This window comes from Sander lucioperca, chromosome 5 (assembly GCF_008315115.2).
Source record: "Sander lucioperca isolate FBNREF2018 chromosome 5, SLUC_FBN_1.2, whole genome shotgun sequence".
NCBI lineage: Eukaryota > Metazoa > Chordata > Actinopteri > Perciformes > Percidae > Sander > Sander lucioperca.
This window is the reverse complement of record NC_050177.1, coordinates 32,444,623-32,461,063: the sequence shown is the minus strand read 5'-3', so window position 1 is coordinate 32,461,063 and position 16,441 is coordinate 32,444,623. Positions and strand designations below refer to the sequence as shown.

Here is a 16,441-nt window from a genome sequence, read left to right as displayed (position 1 = left end):
AAAAACAGGGAAAAGCCAAACCTCCTCTGGAGAATGTGGGCATCGATCCCACTACCTCTCGCATGCGAAGCAAGCGCTCTACCATTTGAGCTAATTCCCCTATGTGAAGCATGGATTAAAAGTCATAAAAATTCATAGTATAGTTTGTTGAAAAAAGTTATTAAAAAAAGTCATAGTATGGTAAAAAGTCATAGTATGGTTTGTTGAAAAAAGTTAAAAAAGTCATAGTATAGTCTGTCAAAAAAATTCATAGTATAGTTTGTTGAAAAAAGTTATTAAAAAAAGTCATAGTATGGTTTGTTGAAAAAGTTAAAAAAGTCATAGTATAGTCTGTCAAAAAATTCATAGTATAGTTTGTTGAAAAAAGTTATAAAAAGACATAGTATAGTATGTCAGAACAATTCATAGTATAGGTTGTCGAAAAAAGTTATTAAAAAAGTCATAGTATAGTTTGTCGAAAAAAGTTACTAAAAAAGTCATAGTATAGTATGTTAAAAAAGTCATAGTATAGTTTGTCGAAAAAAGTTTTCAAAAGTCATAGTATAGTTTGTCGAAAAAAACGTTAAAAAAGTCATAGTATAGTTTGTCGAAAAAAGTTTTCAAAAGTCATAGTATAGTATGTTGAAAAAAGTAAAAAAAGACATAGTATAGTATGTCAAAAAAATTCATAGTATAGTTTGTTGAAAAAAGTCATAGTATAGAGTGTCAAAAAAAAGTCATAAAAAGTCATAGTATAGTTTGTCGAAAATAGTTTTTAAAAAAGACAGAGTATAGTATGTCAAAAAAAATCATAGTATAGTTTGTTGAAAAAGGTCATAGTATAGTGTCAAAAAAAAGTCATAGTATAGTTTGTCGAAAAAACTTTTAAAAAAAGTCATAGTATAGTATGTCGAAAAAAAGTCATAGTATAGTTTGTCGAAAAAAGTTTTTAAAAGTCATAGTATAGTATGTTGAAAAAAGTAAAAAAAGACAGTATAGTATGTCAAAAAAATTCATAGTATAGTTTGTTGAAAAAAGTCATAGTATAGAGTGTCAAAAAAAAGTCATAAAAAGTTATAGTATAGTATTTCGAAAGAAGTCATAAAAAAAGTGATTATTTGAAATTTCGGTTGTAAAGCAACAAGACACAAACAAGTCAAAAACAGGGAAAAGCCAAACCTCCTCTGGAGAATGTGGGCATCGATCCCACTACCTCTCGCATTGTTGAAAAAAGTTAAAAAAGTCATAGTATAGTATGTCGAAAAAAGTCATAGTATAGTTTGTCGAAAAAAGTTACTAAAAAAGTCATAGTATAGTATGTTAAAAAAAGTCATAGTATAGTTTGTCGAAAAAAGTTATTAAAAAAGTCATAGTATAGTATGTTCAAAAAAGTAAAAAATTCAGAGCATAGTAAGTCAAAAAAATTCATAGTATAGTTTGTTGAAAAAAGTCATAGTATAGTATGTCAAGAAAAAGTCATAAAAAGTCATAGTCTAGTATTTCGAAAGAAGTAAAAAAAAACTGATAATTTGAAATTTCGGTTGTAAAGCAACAAGAAACAAACAAGTCAAAAACAGGGAAAAGCCAAACCTCCTCTGGAGAATGTGGGCTTCGATTCCACTACCTCTCGCATGCGAAGAAAGCGCTCTACCATTTGAGCTAATTCCCCTATGTGAAACATGGATTAAAAGTCATAAAAATTCATAGTATAGTTTGTTGAAAAAAGTTAAAAAAAAGTCACAGTATGGTTTGTTGAAAAAAGTTAAAAAGTCATAGTATAGTCTTTCAAAAAAATTCATAGTATAGTTTGTTGAAAAAAGTTATAAAAAAAGTCATAGTATAGTATGTCGAAAAAAGTCATAAAAAGACAGTGTAGTATGTCCAAAAATGTCATAGTATAGTTTGTCGAAAAAAGTTACTAAAAATGTCATAGTATAGTATGTTAAAAAAGTCATAGTATAGTTTGTCGAAAAACGTTAAAAAAGTCATAGTATAGTTTGTTGAAAAAAGTTATTAAAAAAAGTCATAGTATGGTTGGTTGAAAAAAGTTAAAAAAGTCATAGTATAGTCTGTCAAAAAAATTCATAGTATAGTTTGTTGAAAAAAGTTACAAAAAGACATAGTATAGTATGTCAGAACAATTCATGGTATAGGTTGTCGAAAAAAGTAATTAAAAAAGTCATAGTATAGTTTGTCGAAAAAAGTTACTAAAAAAGTCATAGTATAGTATGTTAAAAAAGTCATAGTATAGTTTGTCGAAAAACGTTAAAAAAGTCATAGTATAGTTTGTCGAAAAAAGTTTTTAAAAGTCATAGTATAGTATGTTGAAAAAAGTAAAAAAAGACATAGTATAGTATGTCGAAAAAAGTTATTAAAAAAGTCATAGTATAGTATGTCGAAAAAAGTCATAGTATAGTTTGTCGAAAAAAGTTACTAAAAAAGTCATAGTATAGTATGTTAAAAAAGTCATAGTATAGTTTGTCGAAAAAAGTTACTAAAAAGTCATAGTATAGTATGTCGAAAAAAAGTCATAGTATAGTTTGTCGAAAAAAGTTATTAAAAAAGTCCTAGTATAGTATGTTCAAAAAAGTCAAAAATTCAGAGCATAGTAAGTCAAAAAAATTCATAGTATAGTTTGTTGAAAAAAGTCATAGTATAGTATGTCAAGAAAAAGTCATAAAAAGTCATAGTCTAGTATTTCGAAAGAAGTCAAAAAAAAACTGATAATTTGAAATTTCGGTTGTAATGCAACAAGAAACAAACAAGTCAAAAACAGGGAAAAGCCAAACCTCCTCTGGAGAATGTGGGCATCGATCCCACTACCTCTCGCATGCGAAGCAAGCGCTCTACCATTTGAGCTAATTCCCCTATGTGAAGCATGGATTAAAAGTCATAAAAATTCATAGTATAGTTTGTTGAAAAAAGTTATTAAAAAAAGTCATAGTATGGTAAAAAGTCATAGTATGGTTTGTTGAAAAAGTTAAAAAAGTCATAGTATAGTCTGTCAAAAAATTCATAGTATAGTTTGTTGAAAAAAGTTATTAAAAAAAGTCATAGTATGGTTTGTTGAAAAAAGTTAAAAAGTCATAGTATAGTCTGTCAAAAAATTCATAGTATAGTTTGTTGAAAAAAGTTATAAAAAGACATAGTATAGTATGTCAGAACAATTCATAGTATAGGTTGTCGAAAAAAGTTATTAAAAAGTCATAGTATAGTTTGTCGAAAAAGTTACTAAAAAAGTCATAGTATAGTATGTTAAAAAAGTCATAGTATAGTTTGTCGAAAAAAGTTTTCAAAAGTCATAGTATAGTTTGTCGAAAAAACGTTAAAAAAGTCATAGTATAGTTTGTCGAAAAAAGTTTTTCAAAAGTCATAGTATAGTATGTTGAAAAAAGTAAAAAAAGACATAGTATAGTATGTCAAAAAATTCATAGTATAGTTTGTTGAAAAAAGTCATAGTATAGAGTGTCAAAAAAAAGTCATAAAAGTTATAGTATAGTATTTCGAAAGAAGTCATAAAAAAGTGATTATTTGAAATTTCGGTTGTAAAGCAACAAGAAACAAACAAGTCAAAAACAGGGAAAAGCCAAACCTCCTCTGGAGAATGTGGGCATCGATCCCACTACCTCTCGCATGCGAAGCAAGCGCTCTACCATTTGAGCTAATTCCCCTATGTGAAACATGGATTAAAAGTCATAAAATTCATAGTATAGTTTGTTGAAAAAAGTTAAAAAAGTCATAGTATAGTATGTCAGAACAATTCATAGTATAGGTTGTCGAAAAAAGTTATTAAAAAAGTCATAGTATAGTTTGTCGAAAAAAGTTACTAAAAAAGTCATAGTATAGTATGTTAAAAAAGTCATAGTATAGTTTGTCGAAAAACGTTAAAAAAGTCATAGTATAGTTTGTCGAAAAAAGTTTTTAAAAGTCATAGTATAGTATGTTGAAAAAAGTAAAAAAGACATAGTATAGTATGTCAAAAAAATTCATAGTATAGTTTGTTGAAAAAAGTCATAGTATAGAGTGTCAAAAAAAGTCATAAAAGTTATAGTATAGTATTTCGAAAGAAGTCATAAAAAAAGTGATTATTTGAAATTTCGGTTGTAAAGCAACAAGAAACAAACAAGTCAAAAACAGGGAAAAGCCAAACCTCCTCTGGAGAATGTGGGCATCGATCCCACTACCTCTCGCATGCGAAGCAAGCGCTCTACCATTTGAGCTAATTCCCCTATGTGAAACAGGATTAAAAGTCATAAAAAATTCATAGTATAGTTTGTTGAAAAAGTTAAAAAAGTCATAGTATAGTATGTCAGAACATTCATAGTATAGGTTGTCGAAAAAGTTATTAAAAAAGTCATAGTATAGTTTGTCGAAAAAGTTACTAAAAAGTCATAGTATAGTATGTTAAAAAAGTCATAGTATAGTTTGTCGAAAAACGTTAAAAAGTCATAGTATAGTTTGTCGAAAAAAAGTTTTTCAAAATCATAGTATAGTATGTTGAAAAAGTAAAAAAGACATAGTATAGTATGTCAGAAAAATTCATAGTATAGTTTGTCGAAAAAGTTATAAAAAAGTCATAGTATAGTATGTCGAAAAAAGTCATAGTATAGTTTGTCGAAAAAAGTTACTAAAAAAGTCATAGTATAGTTTGTCGAAAAAAGGTTAAAAAAGTCATAGTATAGTTTGTCGAAAAAAGTTTAAAAAAAAAGTCATAGTATAGTATGTTGAAAAAAGTCATAAAAAGACAGTATAGTATGTCAAAAAAATTCATAGTATAGTTTGTTGAAAAAAAGTCATAAAAGTCATAGTATAGTATTTCGAAAGAAGTCAAAAAAGTGATTATTTGAAATTTCGGTTGTAAAGCAACAAGAAACAAACAAGTCAAAAACAGGAAAGATCCTAAGGCCCTCTGGAGAATGTGGGAATCGATCCCACTACCTCTTACATGTTAAACAAGCGCTCTACCATTTGAGCTAATTCCCCTATAGCTAAGATGGATTAAAAGTCATAAAAATTCATAGTATAGTTTGTTGAAAAAAGTTATTAAAAAAGTCATAGTATAGTTTGCCGATAAAAGTTATTAAAAAAAGTCACAGTATAGTTTGCCGAAAAAAGTCATAGTATAGTTTTTCGAAAAAAGTTATTAAAAAATTCATAATATAGTTTGTTGAAAAAAGTCAAAGTATAGTATGTCAAGAAAAGTCATAAAAAGTCATAGTCTAGTATTTCGAAAGAAGTAAAAAAAAAACTGATAATTTGAAATTTCGGTTGTAAAGCAACAAGAAAAAAACAAGTCAAAAACTGGGAAAACCCGAACCTCCTCTGGAGAATGTGGGCGTCGATGCCAATACCTCTCGCATGCGAAGCAAGCGCTCTACCATTTGAGCTAATTCCCCTACATGAAACATGGATTAAAAGTCATAAAATTCATAGTATAGTTTTTTGAAAAAAGTTATTAAAAAAAGTCATAGTATGGTTTGTTGAAAAAGTTAAAAAGTCATAGTATAGTCTTTCAAAAAATTCATAGTATAGTTTGTTGAAAAAGTTATAAAAAGACATAGTATAGTATGTCGAAAAAAGTCATAAAAAGACAGTGTAGTATGTCGAAAAAAGTCATTATAGTTTGTCGAAAAAAGTTACTAAAAAAAGTCATAGTATAGTATGTTAAAAAAGTCATAGTATAGTTTGTCGAAAAACGTTAAAAAAGTCATAGTATAGTTTGTCGAAAAAAGTTTAAAAAAAAGTCATAGTATAGTATGTTAAAAAAAGTCATAGTATAGTTTGTCGAAAAAAGTTACTAAAAAAGTCATAGTATAGTATGTCGAAAAAAAGTCATAGTATAGTTTGTCGAAAAAAGTTATTAAAAAAGTCCTAGTATAGTATGTTCAAAAAAGTCAAAAATTCAGAGCATAGTAAGTCAAAAAAATTCATAGTATAGTTTGTTGAAAAAAGTCATAGTATAGTATGTCAAGAAAAAGTCATAAAAAGTCATAGTCTAGTATTTCGAAAGAAGTCAAAAAAAAACTGATAATTTGAAATTTCGGTTGTAATGCAACAAGAAACAAACAAGTCAAAAACAGGGAAAAGCCAAACCTCCTCTGGAGAATGTGGGCATCGATCCCACTACCTCTCGCATGCGAAGCAAGCGCTCTACCATTTGAGCTAATTCCCCTATGTGAAGCATGGATTAAAAGTCATAAAAATTCATAGTATAGTTTGTTGAAAAAGTTATAAAAAAAGTCATAGTATGGTAAAAAGTCATAGTATGGTTTGTTGAAAAAAGTTAAAAAAGTCATAGTATAGTCTGTCAAAAAAATTCATAGTATAGTTTGTTGAAAAAAGTTATTAAAAAAAGTCATAGTATGGTTTGTTGAAAAAAGTTAAAAAAGTCATAGTATAGTCTGTCAAAAAATTCATAGTATAGTTTGTTGAAAAAAGTTATAAAAAGACATAGTATAGTATGTCAGAACAATTCATAGTATAGGTTGTCGAAAAAAGTTATTAAAAAGTCATAGTATAGTTTGTCGAAAAAAGTTACTAAAAAAGTCATAGTATAGTATGTTAAAAAAGTCATAGTATAGTTTGTCGAAAAAAGTTTTCAAAAGTCATAGTATAGTTTGTCGAAAAAACGTTAAAAAAGTCATAGTATAGTTTGTCGAAAAAAGTTTTCAAAAGTCATAGTATAGTATGTTGAAAAAAGTAAAAAAAGACATAGTATAGTATGTCAAAAAAATTCATAGTATAGTTTGTTGAAAAAGTCATAGTATAGAGTGTCAAAAAAAAGTCATAAAAAGTTATAGTATAGTATTTCGAAAGAAGTCATAAAAAAAGTGATTATTTGAAATTTCGGTTGTAAAGCAACAAGAAACAAACAAGTCAAAAACAGGGAAAAGCCAAACCTCCTCTGGAGAATGTGGGCATCGATCCCACTACCTCTCGCATGCGAAGCAAGCGCTCTACCATTTGAGCTAATTCCCCTATGTGAAACATGGATTAAAAGTCATAAAAATTCATAGTATAGTTTGTTGAAAAAAGTTAAAAAAGTCATAGTATAGTATGTCAGAACAATTCATAGTATAGGTTGTCGAAAAAAGTTATTAAAAAAGTCATAGTATAGTTTGTCGAAAAAAGTTACTAAAAAAGTCATAGTATAGTATGTTAAAAAAGTCATAGTATAGTTTGTCGAAAAACGTTAAAAAAGTCATAGTATAGTTTGTCGAAAAAAGTTTTTAAAAGTCATAGTATAGTATGTTGAAAAAAGTAAAAAAAGACATAGTATAGTATGTCAAAAAAATTCATAGTATAGTTTGTTGAAAAAAGTCATAGTATAGAGTGTCAAAAAAAAGTCATAAAAAGTTATAGTATAGTATTTCGAAAGAAGTCATAAAAAAAGTGATTATTTGAAATTTCGGTTGTAAAGCAACAAGAAACAAACAAGTCAAAAACAGGGAAAAGCCAAACCTCCTCTGGAGAATGTGGGCATCGATCCCACTACCTCTCGCATGCGAAGCAAGCGCTCTACCATTTGAGCTAATTCCCCTATGTGAAACATGGATTAAAAGTCATAAAAATTCATAGTATAGTTTGTTGAAAAAAGTTAAAAAAGTCATAGTATAGTATGTCAGAACAATTCATAGTATAGGTTGTCGAAAAAAGTTATTAAAAAAGTCATAGTATAGTTTGTCGAAAAAAGTTACTAAAAAAGTCATAGTATAGTATGTTAAAAAAGTCATAGTATAGTTTGTCGAAAAACGTTAAAAAAGTCATAGTATAGTTTGTCGAAAAAAGTTTTTAAAAGTCATAGTATAGTATGTTGAAAAAAGTAAAAAAAGACATAGTATAGTATGTCAAAAAAATTCATAGTATAGTTTGTTGAAAAAAGTCATAGTATAGAGTGTCAAAAAAAAGTCATAAAAAGTTATAGTATAGTATTTCGAAAGAAGTCATAAAAAAAGTGATTATTTTAAATTTCGGTTGTAAAGCAACAAGAAACAAACAAGTCAAAAACAGGGAAAAGCCAAACCTCCTCTGGAGAATGTGGGCATTGATCCCACTACCTCTCGCATTGTTGAAAAAAGTTAAAAAAGTCATAGTATAGTCTGTCAAAAAAAATCATAGTATAGTTTGTTGAAAAAAGTTATAAAAAGACATAGTATAGTATGTCGAAAAAAGTTATTAAAAAAGTCATAGTATAGTATGTCGAAAAAAGTCATAGTATAGTTTGTTGAAAAAAGTTAAAAAAGTCATAGTATAGTCTGTCAAAAAAAATCATAGCATAGTTTGTTGAAAAAAGTTATAAAAAAGACATAGTATAGTATGTCAGAACAATTCATAGTATAGTTTGTCGAAAAAAGTTATTAAAAAAGTCATAGTATAGTATGTCGAAAAAAGTCATAGTATAGTTTGTCGAAAAAAGTTACTAAAAAAGTCATAGTATAGTTTGTCGAAAAAAGGTTAAAAAAGTCATAGTATAGTTTGTCGAAAAAAGTTTAAAAAAAAAGTCATAGTATAGTATGTTGAAAAAAGTCATAAAAAGACAGTATAGTATGTCAAAAAAATTCATAGTATAGTTTGTTGAAAAAAGTCATAAAAAGTCATAGTATAGTATTTCGAAAGAAGTCAAAAAAAGTGATTATTTGAAATTTCGGTTGTAAAGCAACAAGAAACAAACAAGTCAAAAACAGGAAAGATCCTAAGGCCCTCTGGAGAATGTGGGAATCGATCCCACTACCTCTTACATGTTAAACAAGCGCTCTACCATTTGAGCTAATCCCCTATAGCTAAGATGGATTAAAAGTCATAAAAATTCATAGTATAGTTTGTTGAAAAAAGTTATTAAAAAAGTCATAGTATAGTTTGCCGATAAAAGTTATTAAAAAAAGTCACAGTATAGTTTGCCGAAAAAAGTCATAGTATAGTTTTTCGAAAAAAGTTATTAAAAAATTCATAATATAGTTTGTTGAAAAAAGTCAAAGTATAGTATGTCAAGAAAAAGTCATAAAAAGTCATAGTCTAGTATTTCGAAAGAAGTAAAAAAAAAACTGATAATTTGAAATTTCGGTTGTAAAGCAACAAGAAAAAAACAAGTCAAAAACTGGGAAAACCCGAACCTCCTCTGGAGAATGTGGGCGTCGATGCCAATACCTCTCGCATGCGAAGCAAGCGCTCTACCATTTGAGCTAATTCCCCTACATGAAACATGGATTAAAAGTCATAAAAATTCATAGTATAGTTTTTTGAAAAAAGTTATTAAAAAAAAGTCATAGTATGGTTTGTTGAAAAAAGTTAAAAAAGTCATAGTATAGTCTTTCAAAAAAATTCATAGTATAGTTTGTTGAAAAAAGTTATAAAAAGACATAGTATAGTATGTCGAAAAAAGTCATAAAAAGACAGTGTAGTATGTCGAAAAAAGTCATTATAGTTTGTCGAAAAAAGTTACTAAAAAAAGTCATAGTATAGTATGTTAAAAAAGTCATAGTATAGTTTGTCGAAAAACGTTAAAAAAGTCATAGTATAGTTTGTCGAAAAAAGTTTAAAAAAAAGTCATAGTATAGTATGTTGAAAAAAGTCATAAAAAGACATAGTATAGTATGTCAAAAAAATTCATAGTATAGTTTGTTGAAAAAAGTCATAGTATAGTTTGCCGAAAAAAGTTATTAAAAAAAGTCACAGTATAGTTTGTTGAAAAAAGTTATTAAAAAAAGTCATAGTATAGTTTGCCGAAAAAAGTCATAAAAAGTCATAGTATAGTATGTCGAACAAATTCATAGTATAGTTTGTTGAAAAAAGTTATAAAAAAACATAGTATAGTATGTCAAAAAAAATTCATAGTATAGTTTGGTGAAAAAAGTCATAGTATAGAGTGTCAAAAGAAAGTCATAAAAAGTCATAGTATAGTATTTCGAAAGAAGTCATAAAAAGTCTTAGTATAGTATGTTGAAAAAAGTCATAAAAAGACATAGTATAGTATGTCAAAAAAAATCATAGTATAGTTTGTTGATAAAAGTCATAGTATAGTCTGTCAAAAAAAGTTTTTAACAAAATCATAGTATAGTCTGTCCAAAAAAGTCATAAAAAGTCATAGTATATTATTTCGAAAGAAGTCATAAAAAAGTGATAATTTGAAATTACAGTCGTAAAGCAACAAGAAACAAACACAAGTCAAAAACAGGGAAAATCCTAATGTCCTCTGGAAAATCTGGGTGTCAATCCCACTACCTCTCGCTAGCATGCGAGAGGTAGTGGGATTGACACCCACATTCTCCAGAGGACATTAGGATTTTATATACTATACTATGAATTGTTATGACATACTATACTACGTCTTTTTATGACTTTTTTCAAAATACTATACTCTGACTTTTTATGACTTTTTTCGACATACTATACTATGACTTTTTATGACTTTTTTCGACATACTATACTATGACTTTTTTTAAAAGTTTTTTCAACAAACTATACTATGACTTTTTTTGATAACTTTTTTCAACAAACTATACTATCAATTTTTATGACTTTTAATCCGAGTGACCCATAGGGGAATTAGCTCAAATGTTAGAGCGCTTGCTTAGCGTGCAAGAGGTAGTGGGATCAATGCCCACATTCCCTGTTTTTTAACTTGTTTGTTTCTTGTTGCTTTACAACCGAAATTTCAAATTATCACTTTTTTATGACTTCTTTCGAAATACTATACTATGACTTTTTATGACTTTTTTTTGACTATACTATGACTTTTTTCAACAAACTATACTATGAAGTTTTTTGACATGCTATACTATGTCTTTTTATGACTTTTTTCAACATACTATACTAGTACTTTTTAAACTCTTTTCGACTAACTATACTCTGACTTTTTTCAACATACCATACTGTCTTTTTATGACTTTTTTTCGACATACTATACTATGACTTTTTTAATAACTTTTTTCGACAAACTATACTATGAATTGTTATGACATACTATACTATGTCTTTTTATGACTTTTTCAACATACTATACTATGACTTTTTTAATAACTTTTTTCGACAAACTATACTATGACTTTTTTGACTTACTATACTCTGTCTTTTTATGACTTTTTCAACAGACTATACTATGACTTTTTTTTTTACTTTTTTCAACAAACTATACTATGACTTTTTTAATAACTTTTTTCAACAAACTATACTATCAATTTTTATGACTTTTAATCCATGTTTCCCATAGGGGAATTATCCCGAATGGTAGAGCGCTTGCTTAGCATGCAAGAGGTAGTGGGATCGATGCCCACATTCTCCAGAGGACCTTAGGATTTTCCCTGTTTTTTAACTTGTTTGTTTCTTGTTGCTTTACAACCGAAATTTCAAATTACCACTTTTTTATGACTTCTTTCGAAATACTATACTATGACTTTTTATGACTTTTTTTGACAGACTATACTATGACTTTTTTCAACAAACTATACTATGAAGTTTTTTGACATGCTATACTCTGTCTTTTTATGACTTTTTTCAACAAACTATACTATGAAGTTTTTTGACATGCTATACTCTGTCTTTTTATGACTTTTTTCAACATACTATACTATGTCTTTTTATGACTTTTTGCAACATACTATACTATGACTTTTTTAGTAACCTTTTTCGTCAAACTATACTATGACTTTTTTTGACATACTATACAATGTCTTTTTATGACTTTTTTCAACATACTATACTATCACTTTTTTAAAAACTTTTTTCGACATACTATACTATGACTTTTTAAACTTTTTTCAACATACTATACTATGACTTTTTTAATAACTGTTCGACAAAGTATACTATGACTTTTTCAACTTTTTTCGACAAAATATACTATTACTTTTTTAACTGTTTTCGACAAACTATACTATGAATTGTTATGACATACTATACTATTCTTTTTATAGCTTTTTTTGACATACTATACTATGACTTTTTAAATAACCTTTTTTCGACAAACTATACTATGACTTTTTTCGACATACTATACTATGACTTTTTTAATCACTTTTTTCGACAAACTATACTATGAATTGTTATGACATACTATACTATGTCTTTTTATGACTTTTTCAACATACTATACTATGACTTTTTTAATAACTTTTTTCGACAAACTATACTATGACTTTTTCGACTTACTATACTATGACTTTTTTTTAACTTTTTTCAACAAACTATACTATGACTTTTTTAATAACTTTTTTCAACAAACTATACTATCAATTTTTATGACTTTTAATCCATGTTTCCCATAGGGGAATTATCCCGAATGGTAGAGTGCTTGCTTAGCATGCAAGAGGTAGTGGGATCGATGCCCACATTCTCCAGAGGACCTTACAATTTTCCCTGTTTTTTAACTTGTTTGTTTCTTGTTGCTTTACAACCGAAATTTCAAATTACCACTTTTTTATGACTTCTTTCAAAATACTATACTGTGACTTTTTATGACTTTTTTTGACAGACTATACTATTTCTTTTTATGACTTTTTTTGACATACTATACTATGACTTTTTGACCTTTTTCAACATACTATGCTATGATTTATTATGACTTTTTCGACAACTATACTATGACTTTTGTTGAACATGTTAGACTATAATTTTTAATCCATGTCTCCCATAAGGGAATAAGCTCAAATGTGTGAGTGCTTGCTTAGCATGCGAGAGATAGAGGGTTCGATACCTACATTCTCCAGAGGACCTTAGGATCCTCCCTGTTTTTGACTTGTGTTTGTTTCTTGTTGCTTTACTATACTATGACTTCTTTCGACATGCTATACTATGACTTCTTTCAACATACTATACTATGACTTTCTATGACTTTTTGACATACTATACTATGATTGTTGTCGACATACTAAACTATGACTTTTCATGACTTTTAATCCATTTTACCTATAGGGGAATTAGCTCAAATGGTAGAGCGCTTACTTAGCATGGGAGAGGTAGTGGGATCGATGTCCACATTATCCAGAGCGCCTTAGAATCTAACCTGTTATTGACTTGTGTTTGTTTCTTGTTACTTTACAACCGAAATTTCAAATTATCACTTTTTTATGACTTTTTTCTGGCATTGGGTTGTAGAAATGTGACTGTAATATCTTGTTTGTCCACTTCTTGTCTCTCTCACTCTCTCTCTCTCTCTCTCTTTGTCTTTGTCTCTTGCTCTCTCTTTCCTTTCTCTCTCTCTCTCTGTCTCTCTCTCTCTCGCTCTCTCTCTTTCGTCTCCAGGGCGACCCCCCCTCTCCCCTGCCAAACTCTCTGGGTGTAGTCGCCGGTTGGGGAATCTCCAACCTGAACCTGAATGCCTCACCCTCCGACCCCTCCGTGCTGACCTCTGACCTCCTGCAGTACGTCAAGCTGCCGGTGGTTTCTCAGGACGAGTGTTTGGCGAGCTATGCCTCACGCTCCGGCAGCTACAACATCACAGACAACATGTTCTGCGCCGGCTTCTTCCAGGGCGGGCGGGACACTTGTCTGGGGGACAGCGGGGTGCGTTTGTGATGCAGGACGGGTCAACCGGGGTGGGCGGTGTTTGGGCTGGTGTCCTGGGCTGGGCCGGAGGAGTGCGGCAGCCAGAGGGTTTACGGAGTCTACACCCGGGTCGGGAAGTATGTGGAGTGGATAGAGAGGCAGCTGCAGGCTGCTGCCTGAGGGTGAGACAGGCAGACAGACAGGCAGACAGGAAGACAGACAGACAGGCAGGCAAGCAGGCAAGCAGGCAAGCAGGCAAGCAGGCAGACAGACAGACAGACAGACAGGCAGACAGACAGACAGAGAGGCATACAGACAGACAAAGAGACAGACAGACAGGCATACAGACAGACAAAGAGACAGACAGACAGGTATACAGACAGACAGACAGACAGGCAGGCAAGCAGGCAGACAGAGAGATAGACAGACAGACAGAGAGACAGATAGCAGGCAGGCAGGCAGACATGCAGTTAGGCAGGCAGGCAGGTAGAGAGACAGACAGACAGTTAGACAGGCAGACAGGCAGGTAGGCAGGCAGGTAGAGAGACAGATAGCAGGCAGGCAGGCAGGTAGAGAGACAGACAGACAGACAGACAGACAGACAGACAGACAGACAGACAGACAGACGGCTGTTTCTGAATCTTGAATGTTATCATGAATATTTCACCAAAGACTTAAACTCCATTTTCTATGCCAGAATGCTTTGCTGCCTCCAACACAGAATCAGACAAAGCCACATTAGTTAAGATATTTTATAAATTTAACGTCTTATCTCCACTGATTGTATCTTCTTCACTTCTGTCGTCATATTTACCTCTTTGTTGACTCCCTGCGTTTTGTCATGCACAGCCCTCACTTTTGCAACGAAATGTGCCATTTTCTGCACGTGGTGTGGTGTTCAGTTCTGTATTTGACATCTTGTACAGACGCTGTCGTAAAAGATATAACATCAGAGCAAGCCTCTTGCGTGTGTAAGTCCTCGTAAAGCACGGATCTCGACCAGTGGATCTCCGACTGTTGCCATGCTGTTCCCCCAGACCAGCGCCACAGCTCACCGTCTAGCTGAGAGGCCCCAAGAGAGAGTCCCTCAACCACCGCTGTGACTGGCAAACATTTCAAAACACTATGTTCAAATGTTTAGAATCCATCATTAACCTCAACATCTGTATAACTTATTATGATGATTATGCATCTTTTTAAATTACAGTTTGCAAACACAACTCTCACCGTATGTCCTGTAGGTGCTTTTTCTCTCGTACGTCTGCAGTGGTCTTTGCAGGTTTTGAACACACTGGCATAGTTATGGACTTGACACATACTCAAGGCCGGGACGTTTTGGAAACAATAAAAAGGACCCTACAAGTTTGGAAACAGTCAGGACTGCTGTTAACACCGCATACATAATATGTGATCGTACTCAAAACACAGGTTGAAAAAATGTATTTCACGTCGTCCTACACTCAACGTCTATTCGGGGCGCGCGATATTACGAATCCCACTATGAACCACATAAATATCATTATTTTATTGTTAAACCTTGAGGGTCACCTTTCAAACAGATTTGAAAACAATATTCTTATTGTCTAATGTGTCGACTGACATTACACGGACATACATAGTCATGGAAATTGTAGCAAAAGTCATGAAAAAGAGGGTTAAAATGCGTATGAACCCTGTCTTGTCCTGTATGTCCTGCAGGTGGTCTATGTCTCCTGATGTCTGCAGGTGTCTATGTCTCTTTTAGTCCTGCAGGTGGTCTATGTCTCCTGTATGTCCTGCCGATCGTTCTATGTCACCGTAGGCCTGTGAGTGGTCTTTGTGTCCTGGACGTCTGCAGGTGGTCTATGTCTCCTTATGTCCTGTAGGTGGTCTTTGTGTCCGTCTGTTCATTGAGGTGGTCGCTTTCGATCTCCGGTAGGTCATGCCGGTGGTTCTTTGTATCCGTATCGGGTCATGTAGGGTGGTTTGGTGGTCCTGTCGACCGGTAGGTAGGTCTATGTCTCCTGTAGGTCAGCAGGTGGTCGCTTTGTCTCTGTATGATCCGTGAGTGGTCTTGTGTCCTGACAGCCGGTAGGGGTCTCGTCTCCTGTACATCCTGGAGGTGGTTCTTTGTGCCTGTAGGTCTGTAGGTGGTACTAGTCTCCTAGTACGTCCTGTAGGTGGTCTTTGTGTCTGTCTAGTCCTGTAGGTGGCTATGCTCTCCTGTACGTCCTAGAGAGGTGGTCTATGTCCCTGGAGGTCCTGTAGGTGGTATATGTCTCCTGTATGTCTAGATAGGTGTTCTATGTTCTCTGTATGTCTGCAGGTGGTCTACGTCTCCCGTTATGTCCTGTAGGTGTCTATGATCTCCGTACGTCCGGAGGTGGTCTATGTCTCCTGATGTCGTGTAGGTGGCTTGTGTCCTGTAGGTCTGTAGTGTGAGTCTATGACTCCGTACGTCCTGTAGAGTGGCTTTGTGTCATGGAGGTCTGTAGGTGGTCTGTGTCTCCTGTATGCCAGTAGGTGGTCTCGTCTCTGTATGTCCTGCAGGTGGTCGAGGTGTCTCCCGTATGTAATGTACTAGTGGTCTATGTGTCTGGAGTCTGTAGCGCTGAGTCATGTCTCATGTACGAGTCTGATAGGTGTCTTTGTGTCCTGTAGGTACCTGTAGGTGCCCCGTGCATTCTGTCTCCGGTCAGTTGTAGGTGGCGTTGTGTCCTGTAGGTCCTCGTAGAGTGGGCTCGGTCTACTGTATGTCTGTAGCTGGTCTATGTCGCCTGTATGTGTGCCGGAGGTCTATGTCCTCCTGTATGTCCTGTAGGTGGTCTTTGTCGTCCGATAACCCTATTCAGGCAGCTGGTCTTATGTCTCATGTCTATGGCAGTGCAGGAGGTCTATGTCTCCTGTATGTCATGCAGATAGTCTATGTCGTCAGGTAGGTAGCATGCAGGTGGTCTGTCTCCCGATGTCTACGGTAGGTGGTCTTTTGTCCTGTACGTCCTGT

At 32.3% G+C, this 16,441-nt stretch overlaps 1 protein-coding gene and 1 non-coding gene across 2 annotated transcripts in view; one reads left to right on the top strand and one right to left on the bottom strand.

The window, feature by feature from the left end:
* Nucleotides 1-16,441, top strand: part of LOC116038066 (NACHT, LRR and PYD domains-containing protein 3-like) — a 1,733,742-nt gene that overhangs the window by 457,776 nt on the left and 1,259,525 nt on the right. The window lies entirely within an intron of this gene.
* trnav-aac lies at nucleotides 4,890-4,962 on the bottom strand. The gene has a single exon. It is a non-coding gene; the product is annotated as a tRNA-Val (tRNA).